A 6567-nucleotide genomic window follows, 5' to 3' on the forward strand; every position below is an offset into this window, starting at 1 on the left:
AGGTTGTGTGAAGTTGAACAAAAACTTTGGTCAGGCCACAGCTGAAATACTTGTGTTGTTCTGGTCACTGCACTGTAGGAAGGGCGGGTTTGAACTGGAGTGGGTGTGCAGGACTTTCACCAGGACGTTGCCTGGGATGGAGCAGTTTAGATTTGAAGAGAGGTTAGTTAAGTTTGGGTTGTTTCCTTTGGAGCAGAGAAGGTTGAGGGGGATTGAGCGAAATTAGATTATGAAGGGCATGAACAAGGTGCATAGGAAGCAAGAACAGAAATTACTGGAGACATTCAGCACATCTGGCAGCATTTGTTGGATGAAAGCAGAGTTAACTTTTAAGTATGTGGCTCTTCATCAGAGCAGAACTTCATTACCAGTTCTGAAGAGTCACCGGACTGGAAACGTTAACTCTACTTTCTTCCCAGACACTGACAAGCCTGCTGAGCTTCTTCAGCAGTTTTTGTGGCAGATCCCCAAAATCTGCCATTCTTGGTTTTATTTTCATGGACAGGAAATAGTTGGTGCTCTTAAAAGGTCAATAATAAGGGGTCATAATTTTTAGGTGAAAGGCAGGAGTTAGAGAGGATTTGAGGATAACATTTTCAACCAGATTGGGGTACAAATCTAGAAAGCACTGCCTTGGAAGATAGTTGTGATAGGAAACTTCACTGCATTCCAAAAAGAAGTATTCTGAAGAAGGGTCACTGGACCCAAAACATTAACTCTGATTTCTCTCCAGATACTGCAGAGCTTTTCCAGCAATTTCTGTTTTTGTTTCTGATTTCCAGCATCCACAGTTCTTTGGCTTCTCTGCTGAACAGTTAAAAAATACTTGGATAAGCATCTGAAATGTCAATCTTCAAGGCTGTGGGCCTAATGCGAGAAAGTAGTACTCATGTAGATAGTGTAATTTTTTGTTGGTTTACCAAGATGGCCTCGAGGTTCTGTAAGTATGATTCTTTGATTCTATGATCTAAATGAGTCTTTGCATACATCTTGCAGCCACCATTTTAGCAGCAAGGTAGCGATCTTGGCTGAACCATCTTCAGCTGCTTCATTAATGACCTTCCTTGCGGCATAAAGGTCAGAAGTGGGGATGTTCACTGATGATTATACAATGCTCTGCACCATTTACCAATACCTCAGATACTGAAGCAGTCCATGCGTGGGTTTTCTCTGGGTGCTCCAGTTTCCTCCCATAATCCAAAGGTTTGCAGATGAGGTGGATTGGCATGCTAAATTGCCCATAGTGTCCAGGGATGTGCAGGTTAGGGAGATTAGCTTTGGGAAATGCAGAGTTACACGGATAGAATAGGGAAGTTGGTTTGGGTTGAATGCTCTTTGGAGGGTCAGTGTGGACTCGAAGGGCCGATTGGCCTGTTTCCATACTGTAGGAATTCTATGATTCTATGCAGCAAGACTTGGACAATATCCAGGTTTGGGCTAACAAGTGAAAAATGACATTCGCGCCATCGTATCAGGCAATGACTTGAAATCCAACAAAAAAATTTAACCATTTACCCTTGATCTTCAATTGTATTAATATCACAAACTCTCTTCACACCCCGACTAGTAACATTCTAAGACTTACTGAACTGAACTGGCCAGATAAGTATTGTGGCTAAAACAGTATGTCAGAGGCGAGGAATCCTATGAGAAGCTCATCCACTCACTCCACAAAGGCCGTTCACCTACAAGGCACAAGTCAGAGGTGAGATGGATTACTCACTTGCTTGGAGGTGTCCAGCTCCAACAACATGCAAGAAGTGAGGTTGCTGACTCACTCGCCAAGCTGGCTTAATCTCACTCAGACATTTTGTCACCATACTAGGTGACACCAGTGAAGCCTCCGATGAAGCAATATTATTCTCCTCTGCTTGGAATTTATACTGTCCGGTCCATTATGGTGAGTAGTGTCATTTCCAGTTTTGATCTGCATGAGTTTGTATATGGGGTCCAATTCTGCGTTTTTGATTGCCTTACCGATGGAGGACCTTGCCTTTAGAAATTCCTAGAAGGTATGCATAGGAATTCCTAGAGGCATGGCTCTCCACCCATGACATAATCAATAAACACACTGAATTGGAGCCCATATACAAACCCATATGGAACAAAACTAGAAATGACACGTCTCACCAAGACAGACCAGATAATATAAATTCCAAGCGAAGCAGAATAACATCGCTTCATTGGAGGCTCCACTGATGGGGTCACCTTGCATGGTGACAAAACAGCTGAACGAGAACAAGCCAGCTCAGCGAGGAAGTCAACAACTTCAACCACAATCTGAGCTACAGATTTCTGCCAAAACTGTAAATACACAAGAAGCTTGACACCATCCAGGACGAAGTAGCCCCTTGATTGTCTGTGAAATGTAATGCTAGTAGCCACAGTGTGTAACATCTGTTAAGATTTCAATGCAGAAATTCAGCAAAGCTGCTTCCAAAACGGCACGGTGGCTCAGTGGTTAGCACTGCAGTCTCAAAGCACCAGGGACCCGGGTTCGATTCCTGCCTCAGGCGACTGTCTGTGTGGAGTTTGCACATTCTCCCCATGTCTGCATGGGTTTCCTCCGGGTGCTCCGGTTTCCTCCCACAGTCCAAAGATGTGCAGATTAGGTGGACTGGCCAAGCTAAATTGCCCGTAGTGTTCAGGGGTGTGTGTGTTATATGGGGATGGGTCTGGGTGGGATGCTTCAAGGGACAGTGTGGACTTGTTGGGCCGAAGGGCCTGTTTCCACACTGTAGGGAATCTAAAAAAAACCACAACCACCTCCAAGGAAAGGGCAGCAGATATGCAGAAACACCACCACCTGCGAGATCCCCTCCAAACTACATATCTGGTTTTGGAAATATATGTCGAGTCCTTCAATGCCACTGGGTCAAAACCTTGGATCCACCCCAAGAGTCTTGTAGGCACATCTACACCACATGAACTGCAGCAGTTCTACAAGACAGATGACTCCCAACTTCTCAAAGGCAACCAGGGATCGGCAATAACACTGGCTGAGCCAGTGATGCCCACATCCCTGGAATCAATTAAAAAAGGATTGCAAAGCACTGACATCAGACAGTCCCATATTCTGCGGCTGGACAGCGATTCAGACTAACATAAAGTGTAAAGTTTAATTACCAGTTTTGTCTCCAGAATGAAACGGGCTCTTTTGGTCCAATAATAGTTACGTTATTGCTTTTATGCTACACACAACCCCACCAACATACCCTGCGGTGTGTAGAGTCCCACATTCTAATTGCTCTTTACATAAAGAGCTTTCTCTGAAAACTGTTGGATTTATTGGTACCTTTTTTTTTGGTCCCTAATTCACCTGTTAGGGGGACAGTGAGATCCAAGATTTTGATCAAGTGAAGTCACCGGTGGGACAGTGAATGTTTGTGGATGTGATGCCAGTCAAGGAGCTACTTTGGCCTGGATGATGTCAAGCTTCTTGTATTGGTGCTGGAGATGGACATCTTCAAGTAAGTGAGGAGTTTTCCATCATGCCCTCTTCCAGAAATATTTCTCCATGGCAACCCTATCAATCACTTTCATACATTAAACTTCTACCAGGTCACCCTCCAGCTTTCTCTTTTCTTGAAGGAAGAACCTAATGGACATAACCTTTGGTGTCATCCTAGTGAATTTTGTTTTTGCACCGTCTCTGGTGACTTGGTCTTCTTTTGGGTAATGTAGAGGTCACAACTGTATGTCAGGTAGCAATGTGTAGAGCTGGATGAACACAGCAGGCCAAGCAGCATCAAGGGAGCAGGAAGGCTGACATTTTGGGCGTAGGCCCTCCTTGAAAAACATTTTTCTGAAGGCGGCTCTAGGCCTGAAACGTCAGCTTTCCTGGTCCCCTGATGCTGCTAGGCCTGCTGTGTTCATCCAGCTCTACACCCTGTTATTTCAGATTCTCCAGCATCTGCAGTTCCTACTGTCTCAAACAATTATATGTCATATGGCTTATCAAAGTTTTATACAAGTTTAGCTTAACATTTCAAACTTTAACCCTCCAGTAACCGAGTGTTTCCTTCTTTAAATGATCTGTGCCACTATTAGTGATTTATGCATGTGTGCCCCTTTACTATTTTAGCTCATGTGAAACAGAATTCTTCCTACGTAAAATCACATCTACCTCATTTGTTGATGTCAAAGTTCAGCTATTCAACTAAATCCACAATCTCGATTTTCTTCAATGATCAAGATATTTTAACATAATCAGCTATGTAAAGTTTAAAGGAAATTGTACTGTAATTCAGATTAGCCACTTCAGATAATTTGAAAGGTAACACAAGGCCAGCCTTCAACATGATGAAATAGTAACTCTTTGTGACCATGATCATATTTTGCTGACTTTGTTTTAAGGACTGACAATAGTTTCAGTACTGAAATTTTTAGGAGAACTTATTCCATGCTGACTTGAATTGGCAGAAATAAGGGTCATGTCAAATTCCTCGTATTTACAGAATAGAGAAATAAAATTGGAACTCCGTTTACTTAACATTACTTTTATAAGTTAAGCAACTTAATAACTGTCATGCAGATTATTAATACAATAAATGCCATGGATGTTGGTGCAACATGCAGCATTCTGATAAATAGAAACCAAATCCAAAAACGAACTTTGTACTTTCAAATACAAGGCAGATAAGAGAATAGCTTTTTAAATATCGACGAGTATATCATTAAAACTGATTCAAAACCAAATCAATCAAGCTTCGACTGTCAATTTTCATTGAGTACAAGCGAAAAAAAACTGCAAGTCTAGACTTAGAACATTCTTAACATGAAAGTGGTACCACTTACACCTCTTGGCGTGACAAATTCCTACGAATTGTCCTAATCGCTAGTTTAGTCACACTGTTAATACAACAGAGCTGAATCTTGGACGAGACCCTAATTAATGAAAGATGAGGTCACGGGCCGGGAATGTTAAGGCGTCAGCCTCTTCCCACGGTGCCTTTCTATTTTGCTATAATTCGCTCCAGTACTCGCAGGACTTGTTTCTATGACAGGCGGAGACATCCGCTTGAACACAACATTTCCCCTCAGCAAGATATAAAAACTCGTATTTCCTGTCATTAAACCCAAGCCTTAATAAGCGGCCGCCGGGCGACAGTTGGAAAATGGCAAGGCCGGTCGCAGCGAAAAATAAACACACGCCCACAAGCTCCCCTCCGGTGACTGGTTATAAAAACAAACACCTGAATGCAAGGGTTTAAAAAGCGAACGTTACCTGTTCGTCGGATAACAATAATGAAGGCTGCGGCCGCCCAGTGAAGAAAACTTGGAGCCGTCAGTGGTTTGAGTTCTGGCCGCTCAGCCCCTCTCCCCCTCTGGCTCACTTCACGCCGGCTCCCGGCGCCCGTGTAACAAGGGCTGCCGTCGGCCACCCCGTAGCCACGCGCCGTCCACCCGGTCTCCCGGGTAACCACGCTCCCGCCCGGCTCGTTTGCGGTGACCGTTGACGGGGTTTCTTTTTGAATTGTCCCCCCCCTCCGGTGGGGTGGAGAACACCGGCGGGAGAATGGCGAAAATTAGTGCTGCCTGCCTCGTAGCCGTGGCCGAAATCCAGTCAGCCAGCGACACCAGGGCCTCGGGTAGCCGGCCGGACTGGGTCGCCTTCTGCTGTTTCGGAAACCAGAAAATTGGACACACTTCAAGTGGCGGGTCCGCAAGTCGACCTGGGAGCGTCCGATGGAAACGCCGGCTTCCCCGTCCACTCCCAGCGGAAGGCTTGGCTAGTCCAACCGATTCACGTCTTCGCACGGAGTAAGGCCCGGCTCCCCCTGGCGCTGCGGGCACAGGCTGCAGCCCGGGCGGAGGGATGGGGGAGGGTTGGGGTGTGGAAGGAAGTGAAGGCGGCCCGCAGGAGCTGCTGGTGGCTTGGGTGGGAGGGGAATACGGCGGCGAGGAAGGACGAGAGAAACGACAAAACAAAATCTGCAAATTGCCGGGCAGCGCCAATGGAGAGAATTCAAGTTTTAGGCTTGTAATCGTGTGGGGAAAATTAGAACTGTCAGGTTTTTGACACAAGGGCAAAAAGATGTGTTCAAGCCAGGAACGTGGATAACGTAGGCTTCCAGGGTTAAAGGGAATCAAGTAGGGGGGGCAAGAAAAGAAACAAAAGATGTTGGCGCAGGCGTCGGAAAGCAAACATGGGGGGGGGAAAAAACAGAATGAAACAAAATGGTGGCCGGTGCCACTTTATGGTTTGGCAATTTCTTGAGCAACATCGATCATTTGGTTAGGCGTATTGCACTGACTTTTAACAATTTCAAAATGAAACCCTCTCAAGGTTGAACATGAAGTACCCCGATGAAGGAGGGCAAAAAAAGTTGTAGCCAATATACATCAGACACCTAATATCGTGAAATCAGATGTGCTGGGCATGACTGCATTGTTATTTAAGTAATGATACTTTGTGCAAATAGCTGTTGTGGTTCTTACATTATAACAATGACGTGATTGTGTATAAAAAGTTGTTTTTGAGATACTAGGAGAATTAGTGTGCAGTTCAAATGATGCCATTGTATCTTTTCTGTTCACCTAAATTGGATTTCATAGAGATGTACA

General features: G+C 44.8%; 1 protein-coding gene across 5 annotated transcripts in view; it reads right to left on the minus strand.

The window, feature by feature from the left end:
• The window catches only part of cdk17 (cyclin dependent kinase 17), a 266197-nt gene extending 260085 nt beyond the window's left edge, over positions 1 to 6112 (minus strand). For 2 of the 5 annotated variants that reach the window (XM_048554111.2, XM_048554106.2), the window contains exon 1: positions 5228 to 6111. The gene's annotated coding sequence lies outside the window, so the exon portion shown is untranslated. Of the gene's footprint in view, positions 1 to 1585; positions 1686 to 4797; positions 4930 to 5227 lie in introns of those variants that run through there. The other 3 variants (XM_059654744.1, XM_048554109.2, XM_048554107.2) reach the window with 3 other exon arrangements.
• Between the last annotated feature and the right edge of the window lie 455 nt (positions 6113 to 6567).

The sequence above is a fragment of the Stegostoma tigrinum genome, chromosome 25 (assembly GCF_030684315.1).
Source record: "Stegostoma tigrinum isolate sSteTig4 chromosome 25, sSteTig4.hap1, whole genome shotgun sequence".
NCBI lineage: Eukaryota > Metazoa > Chordata > Chondrichthyes > Orectolobiformes > Stegostomatidae > Stegostoma > Stegostoma tigrinum.